The sequence below is a fragment of the Rhinolophus sinicus genome, chromosome 18 (assembly GCF_057876585.1).
Source record: "Rhinolophus sinicus isolate RSI-liver-muscle chromosome 18, RSI-T2T, whole genome shotgun sequence".
NCBI lineage: Eukaryota > Metazoa > Chordata > Mammalia > Chiroptera > Rhinolophidae > Rhinolophus > Rhinolophus sinicus.
The window spans coordinates 29739630-29760139 of NC_142518.1; the positions used below are offsets into that span (position 1 = coordinate 29739630).

General features: G+C 42.7%; 1 long non-coding RNA gene across 1 annotated transcript; it reads left to right on the top strand.

The window, feature by feature from the left end:
• Positions 1–5423: 5423 nt before the first annotated feature.
• On the top strand, positions 5424–11344 carry LOC141569732 (uncharacterized). The gene is made up of 3 exons (XR_012493486.2): positions 5424–5659; positions 10729–10938; positions 11134–11344. It is a non-coding gene; the product is annotated as an uncharacterized LOC141569732 (long non-coding RNA).
• Positions 11345–20510: the final 9166 nt, after the last annotated feature.

Consider the following 20510-nt stretch of genomic DNA (forward strand, 5'->3'; position numbering starts at 1 on the left):
AGACACTTGCAGGTGGGTTTGCAGCCGATGTGGCATTTCCAGCTCAATTGAGTCTGCTCTGAACATGGAAAACTGCCCCAGGTGGGAGACAGTGTATTCGTGGTTGAGTTCCCGCCAAGAGACAGAAGCCTTATTCCCTGCTCTGCCAGCACCCAAGAGGACTTTAAAAATTACTTCACGTTCCACTCAGGTATGCAAAGGAATTTTCTATACCGCATTCAAGCTTTCTCACAAGCCCAGTGTGCCTTTGTAGGTGCGTCTGCGTGTGTCCATGGCAGTACGCATGCACATACACAAAAGTGGGCCAAAGAACTGGAAAGGATTATGAAACTTGGTTCTGATTTGGTAAGCCTGGTCCACTCCAACCATTTAAACAATCTTTTTGAAAATTCATTTCTTGTGCTTTAAATAGTTGCTCTCCCTTTCTTGGTCCTTTCCAAGATGGCACCTTGGGTATGGGATGGGAGTTATGCCATATTCTTATGGTCATGGGGGGTTGGGGATCCATACAGAGTCACTGCTCCATTCTCTGGGTCCTTCATGTCTCCACAGTAATAGGTGTTCACAATGCTGACAACTGCTAAAGCCAATGGTTATTACTGATCTTACGGTGTCCTTTCCCAGGGCCTTGTGGTTCTCCCTGCTGACTCGGGTTCTCCTCAGCCCTGGCTGCTACTATTGAAGACCCCCTGAGGAATAGCCATGACCCCTATTTAGTCTCCTGTTCAGGTGTCCCAATCAATTTCCTTGATTTTAGGATCTTTTTCGCTCTCTGGTGATAACTCCCTTTGGCAAGCTCTCCAGCTAGTGTCTTACCAACATCTATGTTTTCCTAGGGGCCTGTAGACATTTCTTGGATCTCTTGCATGCCAAATAGAGCCCAGGATATCTCAGAAATGCTAATTCAGACTTGCTGTCTGCATAACCAGTAACTGCCCTAGGTTGTTGCAGGTATACTATGCTGGCGGGTTGGCTCCTTCTGAAGTCTTAGATAGAGAGTAGATGACAGCACTTCTGCCCTCGGTTTGTGCCTTCACTGATCAGACAACTCCTCACTCTGAAACTTTGGTCCAGAGAGGGCCAAAAGGAGCAGGCTTTTCCAGTCTGTTTGGGACCTCACTCACGTCACATTCTTTGTCTTTCTGACCCAAGCTTCCTCATGGTTTAGTCTTAGTGGCAGACAATAGACAGAGAAAGAAATGGCTTCCTGTCTTAGTTTGAGTTCTCTTGAAAGCAGAGCATGACACAAGGACTTGGGTGAAGGTAGGTTATTTGAGAGGTGATCCTAGCAATTAGAAGTGAAGGAAAGGAGAGAGTAAGACAGGGAAGAAACTCTAAAATAACAGAGGGCAACAGCGGCTGATTTCATAGGAAGTGTAGAGAATGCCTTACGGAATGGTTCACTGAAAGGACAGGACCCTCAGGCCTTTATGCACATCTTACCCTGGTTGAAAATTGCCCTGGGGGTCCTAACACCTTCCCACTTCTGAGCTGCACGTACACATAGACCAGGCAAACTCCCAACTCCCACAAGGGTGGAGAAGACTCAGGGGCAGAAAGAAAACACTCTCAGCTTGATATGAATCTGTTCACTGCAGCTGCTGCTAAAATTAGAGGTGGGCCAAGAGGATGATTAAGGTCACCAGTGGTGTCTTATACACTTCCCCAAAGGGAATTCAAATAAGGAGGAATTTTCTAGAAATATTACTTATTACAGTAGCTTTAAAGATCTTCTGCTCTAATCTCCTTCTTTTAAAGGGGCCATAAAAAGTTGTGATTTACCCAAGGTCAAAATGGTTGAACACAACCAAAACTAAAGCTTAGGTGCCAGAGACTCATGTCAGAGAGCTATTTCTTCTGTATCACACAGATCCATTCAACCAATGATTAAATATTTATTGATTGCATATGGTGTTCAAAGCATTGCAGAGACTAAAACATAATTCCTGCTTTCAGGGAATTTGTAATCTAGATGATGAGAGAACTTTGGTCTTTAGTCATCATATGTACTTGCTAGAAAGCAGACTGGGTCAAAGAGCCTTATTCAATCAGACAGTGCTTCTGAAACGTAAGGAAGAGACAAAGGATGAACAGAGAATACACTGTGGCACATATGTATTTGGCAAACTTTGAGTATTAATCTCAGCTAAGGTGGGGAAGGAAGACTTTAAGACAGCCCCCCATAATCTCGGCCTCCTGGTATTCATGCTCTTGTGAAATCTTCTCCCTTTGAGTGTGAGCTAGACCTAGTGATTCACTTCTAACACAGAATATGATAGAAGTGATGGGATGACATTTCCAAGATTAGGTTGTGAAAAGACTAGCTCCTATTTTGGGGTGCTTTCTCTCAGTCTCTCTTGTATTGCTTGTTGCAGGGGTAGCTAGCTGCCATGCTGTGAGGCAACCATATAAAGAGGTTCATGTGTGTGAGTTTGGAAGAAGATCTTCTGAGGCCTTCCAGAAGCCATGGGAGTGAACTTGGGAGCAGATCCTTCCAGTTGAGCCTTGAAATGGGACTGCAGTCACAGTGATACCTTGATTGTAGCCCCATGAGAGACACTGAGTCAGAGTACCCAGGTAAGCCATGCCCAGATTCCTGAAATTCAAAGACGGTGAGGTAATTTTTGTGGCTTTTTAGTTGCTAAGTGTGGAAGTAATTTGTTACACAGCCATAGCTAACTGATACAGAAGGCATTGCATTAAAAATTGACAATGAAAGTATACATGGGCTTGGGACTGCAAATTGGTGTAGTCACTATGGAAAACAGTATGGAGGTTCCTCAAAAAATTGAAAATGAAACTACCTTATGACGCAGCAATTCCACTCCTGGGTATTTATCCAGTGAAATCCAAAACACTAATTCAAAAAAATATATGCACCCCAATGTTTATTGCAGCTCTATTCACAATATCCAAGATATAGAAACAACTGAAATGCCCATTGATAGACAGTTGAATAAAGAAATTGTGGTACATTTACACAATGGAGTATTACTCTGCCACAAAAAGAATGAAATCTTCCCTTTGCAACAACATGAATGGACCTAGAGAATATTATGCTAAGTGAAATAAGTCAGACAGAGATAGACAAATACTGTATGATCTCGCTTATATGTGGAATCTAAAGAACAGAATAAATAAGCAAACAAAACAGAAATAGACTCAGAAATACAGAGAAGAAACTTATGGTTGCTAGATAGGAAGGGGGTTGGCGGATGGGGGAGACGGTGAAGGGATTAGAAAGTACAAATTGGTAGAAACAAAATAGTCATTGGGATGTGAAATATAGTATGGGGAATATAATCAATAATGTTGCATAGATTATTTAGGGTGCCAGATAGGAACTGGACTTATCAGGGGCATCATTTCATAGATTGTGTAGATGCCTGACCACTGTACACCTGAAGCTGATGTGGAATAATATTGAATGTGAAATATATATATATATATTCACAGGATTTAAAGTACAGCATAGGGAAGATAGTCAATGGTATCGTACCAGCTATATATGATATGAAGGAGGTAGTAGACTGGGAGGGGTGTTATCACTTTGTGAGGGGTGTAAATGTCTAATCATTTTGTTATTTTGTACACCTGAAATTAATAAAAAAAAATTGAAAAAAGAAAGTATACATGGCCTCAGGAGCAAGTAATAGAAATCTATTCAAATTATTTTCATCAGAAAGGAGAACATATTGAAAGGATTCGTGGTTGTCTTCCAGAACTCAAAGTCAGGAAGGGCAGCAGGACTCAGGAGGACTGGAACCAGAACTTAAAATCCATTGCGAAACAGGTAGTGAACCACTTTTTTCCTGACTCTCTCTATCTATGAGGCCCTTAAACCCTTCTGGCATTTTCTACCTCTTGTACCTGAGGAAAATCAGGCACCTTTGAGGGTCTTATATGTCCTCTCTAGTTAAGCACAACAGATACTTACTTGAATTCCCAATTGCTGGAAGAGAATGATCAGATGTCACATCTTAGGTCAGCTGTCCATTTTGGTCCTCCCAACAGAGACTAGCAGACAGAGCTGGCTGTCCACTCAGAAGGAACTTTGAGAAGATATGGGAAGTGCAGGCAAAGCGACCAACAAATCACTTGAACTGCCATCAAGAAGCTTGCAGTTTATTTGAATGTGCTCGTTGAGAACTGTAAGAAATTTTACTGGCACATCCTTAATTGGAGGACTGAGAGTTTCATAAGAGAACCATGTACCAAGGTCTATCTAGGCGGCTTTTTGAGAACCACTACTCTTTGCTGGTCTTTAGTTTCCATATCTATATGATGAGCAAATTTACTGCAGGTGACCTCTGATAGCCCTCCAGCTGCAAAATTCTGTGACTCTAAGGGAAAGGAGAAAGCAGAGGTGACATCTCCAGACATTTCATGGAATTGTAGAGTCTGGCATTCTGTGACTAGATGGCCTATGACTCTGGTATGTGCTGGAGGTGTTCAGCATGGGAAAGGGCAAGGTGAGGCCAACACTGAGATTGGCTTTGAGTATAATCAAACCATGACGTCCTAGCTTTTAGAACAAAAACATGTGTTTTGGGGTGAAGATGCAGATATACAGAGCTTTAGAAGCAACGCAGTGGCCTTGAGCCTTGTATAGTCAAAGGCTACCTGGAGAATTTAGAAAGCAGAACATTTTAAAAATAGAAAACCAATTTTACCCCCAAGGCTATGTTCTTACAGAAGGTTATTGGGATTACTGGAGTTGCTTTTCAAATGATGGGCTAGGGCATACCCAGATGCAATGTTGGTCTCATGCACCACTTTCCCATCTCTCTCTCTCTCTCTCTCTCTCTCTCTCTCTCTCTCTCTCTCTCTCTCTCTCTCTCTCTCTCTCTCTCTCTCTCTCTCTCACACACACACACACACACTCTCTCTCTCTCTTTCTCCTGAGTCTTGATCGCAATCATTCCTCTCCATGCTTTCTCCCAGCCACCCAGAGCTTAGCCTGTTACTGACATCATCATCTCCAGAGAGCAGCACCAATCAGCTCGCTCTCTGACTTGTGTCATTTGCATGTCACTGCTTCATTCCAGGGTTGGTAGAGATTTGAGTTTTTGTTTTACTAATCTCAGTGCAGAAATGCCCTCCTACCTTTAGCTGGAAGGAAAAATGGGTGGAAATAATTACCTCTGTGCAGTTCAAACCTAAAATAGAAGGTGTGTCTCAGGTCTGGAATCTGATAAGGAGGCGCCTTTCTAGCAAACAGGACGTGCACAAGGAATACCAATTTAATGTTGCAGAAACGTTTTTTTTCCCTTTCCTTTTCTTTCCTTTCCTTTTGTTCCCCATTCACAAAGGAAAGCACAGTGTGTGCTAAGGGGCTGAGAACCAGGGCCCTTTGTGAGAGTGGGAAGCCACCACCCTCACCAGTGAGCATGCATTAGTTAATGCCTGTTAAATGCTTTGAAATGAAATGTCTCCTGTACCCAAATACTCAATCTGCTTATAGCCCTGGGTCTGATATCACAGGAGGGAAATGTAGATCCTGGCTGACATCACAGCTGTCAAAGTGGGTCTTTTTTGTGTGGGATCTGTTATGGCTGCTTCCTTGCTAATCAAAAGATGACACATGGGAAAGGAGAAGTGGCATGTGGGCCTAGCCCAATGGCGAAGGATGGCAAAGGAGAGAGAAAGAGACACAGAGGTAAGACTCATGAAAAGGAGGCAGGGGGTGGGGTGGGGAGGACAGTGAAAGAGAATTCCGATTATCAAGATCAGAGACTTGTAGCCTATCCTATGTTTCTGTAAAACCTGCTGAAAACAAATGTATTCTCGGAAAAGATGAGATTTACCCTAAAAAAAAACAACAACAGAAAAACTGATTTTCCAAGTGAAGGTGTCAGGTATTGTTTTACTTGGCTGAGTTTTATCTGTTTGCTTATTTGATTAGTGGGTTGCTTAGCTGGCTGCATTTTGTTATTTTAGCTTAAAATCAACAAAATATGACTCTTTTCTATTTTGCCGAGGTGGCTTTTTCTTTTTGCCTGAAATGTGACCGGATCACCTGCCCTAGCCGTGGGAAGACGCAGGCCCTCCTTCACGTTAACAGCAGGTCCAGCCTGCCTGGGCCCTCTTGGATTTTGTTCCAGTCTTTGTCTACCTTGGAAAGACCTGTGCTTGGGCCATCATTCCAGCTGCCCTCTGGTTGCAGGCAGCTGAGACTTACTCTTACCCATTGGTCATGCTGAGCCTGCTAAGTTGGACTGTCTTCTTTATCTGTGGGAAAGAGGACACAAGGCAACTCGGAGATAGAAAAGATAATGAGCAATGACGAGAGAGGGTTCCTGTCAGGGAAAATCTGACAAAGAGAAAGTGGAAGTACTGCTGAGTCTGAGAGCACATACCCTGGAGCCTGTCTGCCTTGGAGACTGTTAGTGCCCAGGCCAGTGGACGTTCACCCTGGGCATGAACAGGAACGTTCATTCATTTACTCATCTTTCTCTCTTTTTTCATATCTTATATTGTATGTCCTCCATTCACTCTGCATTCATTAATTATATCTATTCATTCTGCATTTCTTATATATGCATTCTTTCAACAAATATGTATTGAGTAGCTTCTATGTACCAGCTACTATTCTATAGGTTATGGACTTACAATGATAAACAAGACAATGATGCTCACTTAAAAAATCAAATTCATGCCCAAATATCCATACTATGGATTAAGCATAGTACTTGTCATAGTAGACGTACCAACAAAGTTTTCTGGGTGCTCACAGAAGAGGGATTACATCAAGCTGGAGGGAACTCAGATACTTTTGCAGAGGAGATGGCATTTGAGTTAAGCCTGGAGAGATGGAAGCTATTTTCCCACATGACCATAGGGGATTGGCAAGAAATACAACTGGCAGCAGGCCCAGCTCAAAGAAGGGCACAGAAGCAAGATGTTGGATGAATGCCAGGAAGGGCAAGCAAGTCAGGATGACTGGGTCACAGGGCAGAGTGAGCGGGAGCAGGAGATGGGGTGGAAGGCTGGAGAGTTCCCAAGAGACCTAAGGACTTCTTTCTGGGACAGCACATGTGTCTCCAAAGACCATAGTTAAAACATGGTCACTTGAAAGAAACAAGGCTGCATGGATGGTTGGCGGGTCTCCTGGAGTCTTTTTCCATCAACAATTCAGACTAGATGAGTTTGTCACACTCACTAACTCTTATGAAAGAATCATGTATCTTAGCCCAAGCTTATATAGCAAAATGACTAAGAGCACTGGGTCTGGATTTGGGATTTAATTGACCAATATGATGTTTTAAAAATCAAGGGGACTGCCATAATGATGTCAACTTTTAATTTTGCTAGAAAGAATATACTCAAAATTTGCCAATTTGCCATCACCATCTGTGGCAAAAACTACTAATTGCCTACTGAGTATCCATTCTCCCCATCTTCCTGATAAACAGAATGCTATTTTATTTGGGGTGGCAATATGGCAAAATCAAAACCACATATTCCAGTGTCTATTAGTCACTGGGTGGAACATGTGGGGTAGCTTCTAACAGCGGGTGACTGGATTGCTTGTTTCTTTGCCCCTCCCTGCTTGTTCCTTCTTCCAATTTAAACTTACCACCTTTGTGAGACAACAGTGTACCAGTATCATACTAAATCCAGGGCTCACTCTAAGGAGCTTGCAATTTTCCCTAGGAAGCAAGGAGCAATACCGTTGCTTTGTGCTTAGAACCATCCAAATCTTTCTTGGTGTTTCTAGTTCCCTCCATTGCTGCCTCCTTCATGTTTGACCCTTGTAGGCGTGTGAGGGGACTGAGCATTTTGGCATCTGACCTCTGGTCCTTCTTTCGCTTTCTGAGACGTCTCCTTCCATCATTGCAAGAGCTGTTTTTGCCCCTCCTGTCTGGTGGTAACTACTCTTGAACCATGATCTTCTCATTTCATAGATGGCACTATGCTTTTTGTATCATTGAATGTTCATCTAAGACAGCATAAAGCACTCTAGAGATTTCAAAACAGGGGAAGCTCAATACATAGAATTGGTTACAAAAGTGTTGGATAGGCAGGGAAGGTGTGTGGCGGGCAAAATTATGCTCCACCCAGAACCCTCCTCAAGGAAGTACTTGTTGTCCCAGCAGCTGGGAATGTTGAGGATACCTTCACTTACATCCGCTTCTTCACTTGCATGCCCAGTGCCTGGGCTGAGATGATTCCAGCTGTCAGCCCACTTCAGGGTCCACTTCAGCTGCAGAGAGGGCTTGCCCAAGGCCATGCCCTCCTGGGGCACCATTTTGGCCCACTGCCAGATAACTATGATGGGCCCTATATACTCCAGTCTCCCTGTGGGGTTGATCAAGCATCGCAGTTTGACTTCTCCCACTACCCAAACCTTCTGTCTCCTGCTCCCTCCCACAGATGTTAATCCTTAATAAATATCCTGCATGCCAAACTCCATGTCAGCATCAGCTTCCAGACAATCCAACCTGTGACATGATCTTACCCAGAGATTAGTAACTAACTGCAGAAACTCACAAACACCCTTAAGCTGAGCAACAGAGGGCAGGAAGCATGTCACCAGAGCCTGGGGGCCTGCTCACCCAATACTTTAAAAATGAAAATTAATGCAAAAACTCAATAATGAACAAAGTATTTTTTTAAAAACCAAATAGAGACAGAATCCTCAGAAGATTCTTATGTGCAGCCAGCCTTGATAACCACTTCTCTAGACCTTGAAGGGACTTGTGTACCTTCCTGTGGATCTTATGATTTGTACTGGGCAGAGGGACCAAGCTTGGGCCACAAAGAGCGGGGAGACATAATCAGATGTATGATTTTGGAAAGTTCCTTTGGCTGCTGAATGGTATGTAAGTGGGGAATGGGTAGGTGTGGCAGGATTACAAAACCAAAGACAGACAAGCTGGGAAGATACTGCATAAATTCTACTGGCAAGTGATTGAGTATGAACTAAAATCATTAAGTAATAGCAAGGAGTTAGAAGAGAGGAAGCATGAGTCAGTGGTGTGCCGGAGCGGGCTGAACCCACTTGCGAGCATGGATTGTGTGCATTTATTCCCCAACTCCACATTCAGTGACGTCATATTTGTAGTCTGAAATCAACAGTGGTGAAGGGATTTACACCAGAGAAATTGGCAAACACTACTAATCAGAGGTGGTTCCTTTTTTGTTTGTTTTTGTTTTGGGGTAGAGTCAGTTGTTCAACACTGATGAGTACACCCATGGCTGAGAGACAGGTCTATGAACACTAGAAAGGACTTGAAGATGAGTTAGACATGAAGGGTAGAGGGAGAGAAGGACTGAAGTGACCCACAAGATGACTGTATGGCACTAGCAGCTAAATTATGAACTCTAAGGAGAGAGTTTGTCCCAGGTTGTCAGTTGCAAAGGGCAGTATACAGGGAGGCATGTGAGGAATGTTTCTTGGTGCCTTTTATTGTAGTTCAAAGCAGCTCTGAAAAGGCACAAGCCCTAAAAGATTCAGGCTATGCCTAGAGGACACTGAGAGACAAGCTGAATAGGAAGGAATTCTTGTCTCTTCTTTCTCATCCCTTGGTCTGTGATCTCTAGGATTTTGTGTCTGGGGAGGAGCCTTGAACATCACTAGCATGGAACTGGTGTTCCCTCAGGCGCCATAGATGCAATTGCAGTATTACTATGATCTGGTTAACTGGGAACTAGGCTGGGAGTGCTGGTTCTAGGGTCTGGTCTGCCAAGATGTTGTTGGCAAAGTAGAACAATTTGTTAAACGTCTTAGTGCCTCATTTTATTTATCTGTAAAATGGACTTACTAGTGCTTCCAATCTTATGGTGTGATTATGAAGATAAGATGAGATAGCAGCTGTTAAGATTCCTCTAACAATTTAAAGGAACTCTTTAATACAATATATGATCACATAATTATAAAAATTGTCATTATGCTAATAGCATTATGCTAATCATCTAATAATTTTCAAAGACCTGAATGGACTGCTATGAAATCATTGAATCTAGGCAGGCTTCTAGAAGGATTTGAAAGCTACTTAAGTTTAAATTTTATGGATGACAACTTAACTAAAATTTTGGTTTGTTTTTCCTCCTTCCTTCCTTTGGAGTTTAAGAAACTATTGCTCTCCCTCAAAAAAGAGGAAATTTATTTGTTTTCATGATAAGAAATTTCAACTTAGCTTGCCTACTTGCATCTGAATTCAAAGTTTCTCTCGATATATTATCATTTAAATGGAAGAGAAACAATCTTCCTTAACTAGATCATGGGCCATGACCTTCCCCTACATGATGGGCAGCTAATCCACTTAGAACCAGTGACTTGTTTTGTATAATTTATTAGACCCCATGAAAAGACAGGCCTCCATAGATTAATATTTCAGCTGTCTTCCCTTCCATTTCATCCTCTGGATATGGCAGCAACAATCGCATGAATCATTCCTGAACTGAGTCAATATCAAACATCCAGAGTTTCACGTGCATTCGATGAAGGTTCAGCTCATTCAAGGGAAGTTCCTATAGATTTCAAATACATGGATGATTTACCTTTGACACCTCTTACCCCAACCTGGTTATGGTGATACTCCTCTTATTGAGAGATAGGAGTGTGGGTCCCTTCCCCTTGAAGCTGGGCAGGCTAGTTTTGCCCAATAGAGTATGGTGGAAGTATGTTCTTATGTATGTGACTTCTGAGGTTGGTCATAAAATTCCATGCAGCTTTCTCTATGTCTCATGAAATGTTTATTCTCTGAATACTCTTTCTCTCAGGACACTCTCTTTCAGAACCTAGCTGTCATGTGGAGGAAAGACCATGCCACAAGAAGAGGCCATATATAGATGCTTTGGTCAACCATCCCAAAGTAGACCAACTTTTGACTCATCTCAGCCCAGGCACCAGGCATGTAAGTGAAGAAGCCTCCAGATGATTCCAGACCCTTGCCGTGGATTCACCCAGACATTCAAGACTTCTTACCTGAGGTACATTGTGGAATGGGGACATTGTAGAGCAAGGACAAGTCATCCCTACTGTGCCATCTTTGAAATCCTAACCCGCAGAATTCATAAGCACAACAAAATGGTTGTTTATGCCACTAATTTTGGGGTAGTTTGCTACATAGCAATAGATAACTGGAACACTGGCTGACTAAGCTAATGTTTCTTTTCCTTTCCCAGGTCCATGAGAAACTGCTGGCTTGGTCGAAGAGGATAAATTTCTTCAAAACAAGCAAATTGTTCTGTACTTCTGGCTAATGTACTAAACAAGCTTCTTTGTGGCAGCTCTGGATTATTCTTCCCTATGTGTTAACTTCTTGGTAGAAAGAACAGTTTATGGTGTTGAATTCTTTTCTCTGTTCTATTTTTACAGGCTTTTGATGATTCATTCACTAATTTATTTATTTATCCAATAAATATTTGTCAAGCCCCTTCTATGTAGCAGGTATTCTTCTAGATGGTCAGGTTACAATGGTGAGTAAAACACATGTGATCTTGATATTTCTGGAGATGGAATCTAGTGCAAAGGTCTTAATTTTTTTCATGCCACAGACCCCTTTGACTACCCAGATGGGGAGGTCTATGGACCTTTTTCAGAATAACATTTAAAGTACATGACATAAATTACTTATGATCACAAAGAAAACTAACTACATGAGATGTGACCAAACAATATGATGAATGTTTGAATTAAAAAAAAATCTATTACAGTAAAAGAAACATTACCATTAATTCCCCTCAAAATACTCCTCCTCACTTTGAACACACTAATCCCATTGTTCTTCCCACTTTCTGAAGCAGTTCTGGAAATCTTCTTTCATGAGTGTCTTTAGTTGCACTGTCGTGGCTGCCTCAGTGTCCTGAATCATTTTGACTTTGGGGAAGAGCCAGAAGTCGCATGGTGCCAGATCTGGTGAATAAGGTGGATGAGGACACACTGTAATATTTTTATTTGACAGAAATTGCCATATACCAGAAGTGATGTGTGACATGGAGCATTGTCATGACAGAGGATGATTTACGGCACACTTTAAAACACACTTTCTTTCAACTGTAGCTCACACCCGACTGACTGCATTGAACAAGTTGAAACTTGTTACACACTGTTACTAAGGTTCAATGTGCCTCTTCCCATATTGAAGATCCCTGCCTTTCCGTTGGATGGCACTCGGCAGCAGCATTCACTGTATATTTTGATCACAATGGAAAGGCTCCATGTCACAGATTTCTTCTGGTATGGCAATTTCTGGTGGCTGTTGGCACTCCTTGGCTTGTGGCCACATCACTCCAATCTTCAAAGCCAGCATCTTCAAATATCTCTGTTCTGTCTTCACATCACCTTCTCCTCTTTGTGTATATCGAACCTCCCTCTGTCTTTCTCTTATAAGGACACTTGTGATTGCATTTAAGGCCTATCTAGACAATCTAGGATAAACTCCTTATCTCAACGTCCTTAATTTAATCACATATACAAAGTGTTTGCACTATGAGGTACATTTACAAACTCCAGGGATTAGAATGTGGATATGTTTTAAGAGGCCATTTTCCATCCTGCCACAGACAGTGACCAGGAGTACTGGTCCAACCTGGGTGGTGGTGGTATGCCAGGGATGATTTTCCTGAGGAAGAGACTTTGGGCTAATAACTGAAGGGAGAGTAAGAGTAACTAGATGAAAGGGGTGGGCAAGGCAGGTGAGATCATTTCAGATAGGGGGACAAGTTCAGGCAAAAATCTAGAAGCTGGAAGGTCTATACCACATTCTAGGTATGGAAGATAAATGACACTCTAGGGCCCAGAGGGGGCCCAGGTGGAGTGCTGAAAGATGCCCAGTGGAAGCAACATTATGAAGTAGCTTACAAAATTTGTTTCTAAGGATTTCCCTTATAGCAATGGGAAGATATTGGAGGGTGCTATAAGCTGAAGGTTATCTCCTTCCAAAATCAATACATTGAAATCTTTACCCCAATGTGATGGTATCAGGAGGTGTGGCCTTTGGGAGGTGATTAGGTCATGAAAGTGGAGCCCTCGTGAATAGGATGAGTGCCCTTATAAAAGAGACCCCAGAGAGCTCCCTCGCCCCTTCCACCATGTGAGGGCACAGCAAAAAGGCTCCGTCTATGAACCAGAAAGCAGGCTCTCGCCAGACACTGAATCTGTCAGCACCTTGATCTTGGACTTCTCAGCCTCCAGAACTGAGAGAAATAAATGTCTGTTGTTTACAAGCTGTTCAGTCTATGGCATTCTGTTACAGCAGTCCAAACACACTAAGACAGTGAGTGTCATATGCTCAGAGCTGGGAGTTTGAAAGATCACTCTGGTTTAAGTGAGGTAAATAGATTATGGGGTGGAGAGTTGCAAAAATGAGTAGTAAGGGGAATCAGTTAGAAGGTGTGGTAGTGTCCCAGACAGAGATGACAGATGACTTGATCTAGGGTGGAGGTGATGGACGTGGGAAGAATTTAAGAACAGGTTAAAACAATGGACATGTTAGGACATCCAGTGACTCAGGACACAGTTTCGGTTTGGTTAACTGTAGAAAAACACGGACAATATAAATTTTCAGTGTGTACAAGTATGAGTTTTACTTTATAAATCTGGTGCAAGAAGTGAAATGTATCTTTATTTTACTAAATTCAACTTAATATGCTCTGAGCTGGTGGGAAATTCAATAGTAGTTACTGCTAATTTCACATGCCTACTTTCCAAGGCTGTGTGAAGGGTTTGAGCACTTAATACAGATGACATTTGAGGAAGAGCCCTGGGGTATGTTTAGCGCTCAGTGGTCACCACTGATACACACACACACACACACACACACACACACACACAAACACACACACCAGGGGTGCCAAAAAATGTACACATTTTAAGAGATGTTATCTATGTATTAATTTTTGAAGTTGAATTGAATTTGGTAGCAATGTATAGTATGACGTTCACTCAAAAGATGGCGTTAATCAAATGAATGCTAGTGTCATTCATTGTATTACAATTTTAATACATTTTTTTACTTTCTTAAAATGTGTATACATTTTTTGGCTCTCTCTCTCTTGATATATATATATATATATATATATATATATATATATATACACACACACACACACACATATATGGATATATATATATATATATATATATATATATATATATATATATCACTGATATATCTATATCTATATCCATATCTATGGCTATATCATCTATATCCATCTTGATCTTGGACTTCCCAGCCTCCAGAACTGAGAAATAAATGTCTGTTGTTTAGATACAGATATAGATATAAATATCATCTATCTATCATATCACATATGATATGATAGTGATCATATATATGATAGATATAGATATATAGATATAGTTATATCTTGGTGTTCAGTAGCCTGTTTCCCTACAATTCCAAAGTAATATATACCAAAACTCACAGGCAGCTGTTTGGTGTTTTTTGGTAGGCAATTGGAGCCACAAGAAACTTTCAGATACAGAAACAGTAGCTACTCTTCCCATAACCTCACCAATAGAATGCAAATCTTTGAACAAATTTTGCCACTTGCATGGATAGTTATTAAGTTTTTTTGAAGGGGAAGTACCAAAACAATTCCTACAAGCTGTATGTAGGCTTGGAAGCTCTGGGTCTCTGCCCTTTCAGGTGCTCCAACCACCACCTCGCTTGAAAGGTTCACTTGAGGCAAATCTCAAACCTCCAGAGGCAGGACTCTTGAACCATGCAATCAAATCTTTCTTGTTTAAATTTGCAGACAATATCATTTAGAGCTTGAGTCTAGAGCTGCCTGTGCATATGGGTTACAGACCTTGCTAGCTTCTTATGGCCTGTTCGTGCTTCCCATTTGGTTCTCTCATAAGCCAGGTAATTCATTTAAGAGGTGAAGACACCACGAGTAGGAGAATGGATAAGTGAGCCTCAGGAAAAAAGGTCCGCCAGTGAAAAGTATGTTGTCAAGACAGTTACCACTATGGGTGACTAGAGCTTAAATCTCCAGGAAAAATGCTTGGAGCCAGTGTGTAAGAGAGGCCTCAGAGTTAATCCATTTGAGGGGCAAGGGAGCTGGGGTATTTACGTACCAACTCTGGTTAATTATTGATTGAGGACTGCTCAAGAGGAAATGACGATTTCCTGCCACACAGGCAGAAAAGTGGGCTCCAGTGACAAGAGAAAGCCCATAGGCCTGCCAATGCAACTGCCGGCACTTGACGGTGAGCTGCTATGCCCAAAAGTATAAGGGTGAGGGGACACAGGTGGCATGCCAATAGCATTGGCTAGAAGTAGAAAGAGCACCTGTTTCTGGCATTCTTTCTGCTACCTAACAAGTCACGAATTCCAGCAATGAAAACCCATTTCTGATACTCACTATATCCTAATTAGGAAAGCCTCAAGTGTTGTTTGGAACACTATTGATGGCATGCTTGAAGGAGCCACCTCTGGAAGGTGGCCTTTCTGATCTAATGTCAGTTGAGAACTCTTGGAATGGGGTGTGTCCAATAGGCCACCGATAGCCCCTAGAGTTGAAGTTTAAACTATCACATAATAAAATCACAAGGGCTATGCTGAAATCATTTAGAGTGAATTACAGACATCATCACACTTGCCATCCCAGAGCCCTTTAGTTGGAAGACCTAACCCTACGCAGTCACCATGTGTGGGAACAGGGCTCAGGTTCCCCACTGTCAGCAGGACCTTCAAGAACCCAGTCCCTTTCCTCAGAGTCTCAATCCATCTGTAACCCCCTCTCCCTCTTAAGGGGGGTTTCTCCTTCTTAAAATCCTTGAATTCCAAATATTCTCCTCCATTTCTTCACACCCACCTCTTCCCCGCACATACACTCTTTGTCAGTGTAATTTGTTTTACTGGCTCTACATTTCTGCAAATCAGCAGACTGCAGTTGCCCTTCTTATTCCTTGTCCTGGGCCTGGCAACTCCAGTTTTCAACCACTCCACACGGAATCCCTGAAGCAAAGAAGCCCCCTGCTCATCTTCCTCTGGGGGACTGAGGAGAAGGAAAAATACCTAGAGCAGCAAGATCCAACTGCAAATTAATATCTTAATAAATGATCCTGCCACACTTGTGTAAAATTTGAGCTCTGTGCTTTTGATGTAAATGATGTTGGCTCTGCCGGCAGTTTCTGGGTGTGGGCCAGGATCGCGTCTTGTGAAGCCAAAGAATGGACGCACGGACCAGGGAGAGGCAAGGAGTTTTACAAAGAGGATAGTTTATTAGAGGCAGGAGAAGAGGTTGCAGCTACCGAGCGGGAGGGGGTCAGGAATGGGGCTGCCCTGTGACTGAGGTTCCCCTGCCTGCTTGGGGAAGGGGGCTGGAGCCTTCTAATGGAATTCTTCTATTAGGTTTGTCTTGTTTGCTCATCCTGAAGGGATTAAGGAACCAACCCATTCCTATCTATCAGATCTGCTCCTTTGTCCGGCCAGAAGGGATTTGAGATTATCTATTAACCTTAAGGCCTATTCTCCTGTCTCCGTCCTGGAGTGAAGGAGACATTCCAGGGCCTGGAGTTTCAGGATATGGCTGCTTTTTTGTTTATTCCACCAGGGACCCCCCCTGTCTACCTAGCAACATGCTAACTAACCTGTCTCACTTTCATTTAAAAATCAAAGCAATTTTCAAGTACATAACATACATTGATGCTACCACAGCATAGTTACGAATCCATGGAATGTCTCCCATGTTTCAGGGTCTATGACAAGATCAGTATATACATTATGTCATAGAATTCTCATGAATCTTTGTGAAGCATGATTATTCCTTCCTACAAATAAGGAAACTGATTTTCATAGTGATTCTTTAAAATAAAACATTTTTTATAATTACAAAAATGCTAATTGGCAAGAAAATTAAAAAGCTCAAAGAAGAAAACAGAAATCCTTGTAATCCCTCAATCTATAGATTACAATTTTATTATATCTTGATTATATCATTCCCATCTTTTTTGGATATCTACTTGCACATGTATTTTGAAAAACCAAAATTGGGCTCTTTCCGCAGCAATTTTCTTTTATTTATCCTCTGAGAACGCTGAAGGACGATTTTCTGACATGGATTTTCTTGAGCTGGAAACTAAATCTTCACCAGGGCAATCCAAAAGCATGCAGCCTTCAAATCATTCATGGTGTGAAGAGATATGTGCTGAAAAGGGGGTTGGGCGGCTTAATTGTGCAATTTTTGTGGGTTCTTTGTAAGACTCTTGGCCTGCAACTTACAAATCCTTTGCTTGGTTTGCTAAACAACGCTCCTCACTGGCCTGGGGATCTTTCATCTGATTGAGCATCTGCAATTTAGATTGTGTTACTTTAAAATTTGAGCTCATTCTCGTTGGTCATCTGGGACCATAACAAAAATCTACACATTTTATTCTTCCTCTTTTCCACTTTTTAAAATAAAGACAAGTTTGAAAATTCTAATTAAGTCGAAAACAATATTTTTAGAGTGGCTCTCAAAGTCTAAAAGGAAAGAAAAGAGAAACCCATCTCGAGTCTCCTAGTCAAACTCCCCACAAGACCACGATTGTCTTGGGTTTGAGTCCCAGCTGAGCGAGCACATTCCCTGCCTGGGGCAAAGACTGGGCTTGGCTTCTTCCCAGCCCGCCTCATTGTGATGGGAGGCTGAGACCAGCCACTGTTGCTGTGGGAGGAATGGGGAGGATTGTGAACCCCACGCAATGGGAAGTGGGTGGCCTCACCCCTGGCAACCAGGGTCTCTGTGGCTGCAGTTCCTTTCAGGGGCAGTCACAACCTCCCTTCCCTGCTTGCTTCCTGCTGCAGACCATAATAACCCCGGCTGTGAATCCTTTTAGAGCAAGGACTGTGTCTGACCTATTTTTGAATCCTCAGCCCCTAGCAGTGCTCAAATTATGCTTATCAAATGAATGAATGAATGATCTAATTTCCATAACACTAGGGCATTTACCAGAAGCATCAGGCCCCTTTGACCTTCAAAGAACCAAATGCACAGGATGTATTTTACAACACCCGCAGGGGTCCCAATGCCAGATTTAAACAAATCCCTTTCCCCAAAGCCGGGCCTAACTAACCAGGACCAGAAACCCTCATCATGCTTGACTTCTCTCTTTCATGCCTGCATGTCCAGACTGCCCCCAGCCAACCTCAGAAGACGGGCTCTGATCTGACTTGCTTGTCAACCTCACTAGCAACTTTAGCCAAGAACTTCATCCCATCTCTCCTATCACAGTGGAATCTAACCAACCTTAGAGCAAAACAGTTCCATCAAATGAACTTGTATACAAAAGCCCAAGGTGTCAAACTGATGAAAACTGTTGCTCTAGAAAAAGGTGAAGGTATGCCACCCACTCTCCTACTCTAAACCTACTGTCAAGTGGACTCATGGGCTCTAGGGACGCACTTTCAAACCAAGTGATTAAGACTTCCACAATAGCCTTGCGCTAGCCTCTCTGCCTCATCTTGCTAAATGAACATCAAATCATGCCACTTGCCTGCTTCAAAACTTGTGTTGCTTCCGGTTATGGATAGGAAAACATCATGAATCCTTAGCTTGAATGAAAGTCCTTCTCAATCTGGCCCCACCCTGCATTTTCAGACCTATCTCCCATCATGCTGTCCAATGCTCCCTGGGTTCCAACCTCTTTAAGCGGCTCACTTTTCCCTGAGCACCTCAAGACTTTTCACAGCCATGTACTTTTGCATATGACAGGTCCTCACCCAAGGATGTTCTTCACTTCCATGTTTGTCATTCAAATTCAACAAATTCTTTGGGATCTTCCTCATGTGCTATTTCTTCCATTCAGCTTTCTCTGAGGAGTTTGCTTCTTTATTCAATTGTGGGTTACTTGGGGGCAGAGATGGTATGTCTTTCAAGTCAGTTCAAAGTGCCTTTGCACAGTGCTTGGTACAAGAGCAAATGCAATGTTGGTTGAATAAACTAATGGATAATCAAAGCAAGAATAGATTATTGTTGGGCCGGCCCGGTGGCTCAGGTGGTTAGAGCTCCATGCTCCTAACTCCGAAGGCTGCCGGTTCGATTCCCACATGGACCAGTGGGCTCTCAACCACACGGTTGCCAGTTCAATTCCTCGAGTCCCGCAAGGGATGGTGGGCTCTGCCCCCTGCAACTAAGATTGAACACGGCACCTTGAGCTGAGCTGCTGCTGAGCTCTCCCGGATGGCTCAGTTGGTTGGAACGCATCCTCTCAACCACAAGGTTGCCGGTTCGACTCCCGCAAGGGATGGTGGGCTGCGCCCCCTGCAACTAGCAACGGCAACTGGACCTGGAGCTGAGCTGCGCCCTCCACAACTAAGACTGAAAGGACAACAACTTGAAGCTGAACAGCACCCTCCACAACTGAGATTGAAAGCACAACATCTTGACTTGGAAAAAAGTCCTGGAAGTACACACTGTTCCCCAATAAAGTCCTGTTCCCCTTCCCCAATAAAATCTTCGAAGAAAAAAAAAGAATAGGTTATTGTTGGCTAAAGCCGGCAAAGATAGATTCCGAGAAGGTGAGGCTCAAGTTGAATTTTGAAACACAGGAAGGATTGGTGTAAGTGGAAACTAGTCAGAGGATTTTAATCTACTGCTGACTTTGGCTGAAGGAAGTCAGGATTATTGCTCTGGCTGGCCTTTATCAAGGAAACATTGATAGGAACTGAGATAGGAATTCCCAAGGCATTTATTTACCTGAGTAGACTGGGTTGAAATTTCCAAAGTGAATCTCATCCCCATTAAGCCATAGCCACTGTGCTAGTCATTCTTCATCACCACCTCACCCAATTTACCACCCACCCTTTTCCCACTATTCTTGCGCTTAGGGTCTGCATCTCCTGGCTCCCTTGTCAGCTGATTTCTAGTTAGATTCTGACAATGGGAAGCACTGACAGGAGATGTGGAGCAAAGGAGGAGAGAAAGTTCAGAGCCCCTTCTCTCTCTTTGATTTCATGTTGTTGGCAGGGGTTGTGCCATTCAACTATGGCTCTCTGGTAAGCAGAATAATGGCCTTCCAAAGATGTCTATGTGATAATCCCTGGGACATTTGAACATATTAATTTACATTGGCAAAAAAAAAAAAAAGGTCTTGGCAGATGTGGCTAAGTTAAGGATCCTGAGATGGGCAATCTTCTTGGCTTATCTGGGTGGGACCAATAGAACTACAAAGGTCCTTATAAGAGGGAGGCAGCAGGATCAGAATCAGTAGTAGATGTGAGGAAAGAAGCAGAGATTGAAGTAATGCAAGGAAGGGGCCATGAGCCAGGGAGTGTGGGTAACCTCTAGAAGCTAGAAAAGGCAAGGAAACAGATTCTCCCTTGGAGCCTCCCAAGGAAACACAGCCCTTCTGACACCTTGATTTCAGTCCTTTAAGACTCATTTCAGACTCCAGAAGTATAAGATAGTAAATTTGTATTGTTTTAAGCCACTAAATTGTGGTAATGTGTTACAGCAGCAACAGGAAAAATATAAGCTCCTCTTGGATTACCCCTTTTCTGTGGCCCTTCTTTTGTGGCTTCAGATCATACTGGGTTCAAATAACTCTGATTACTTCCCTGCTTCTTGTT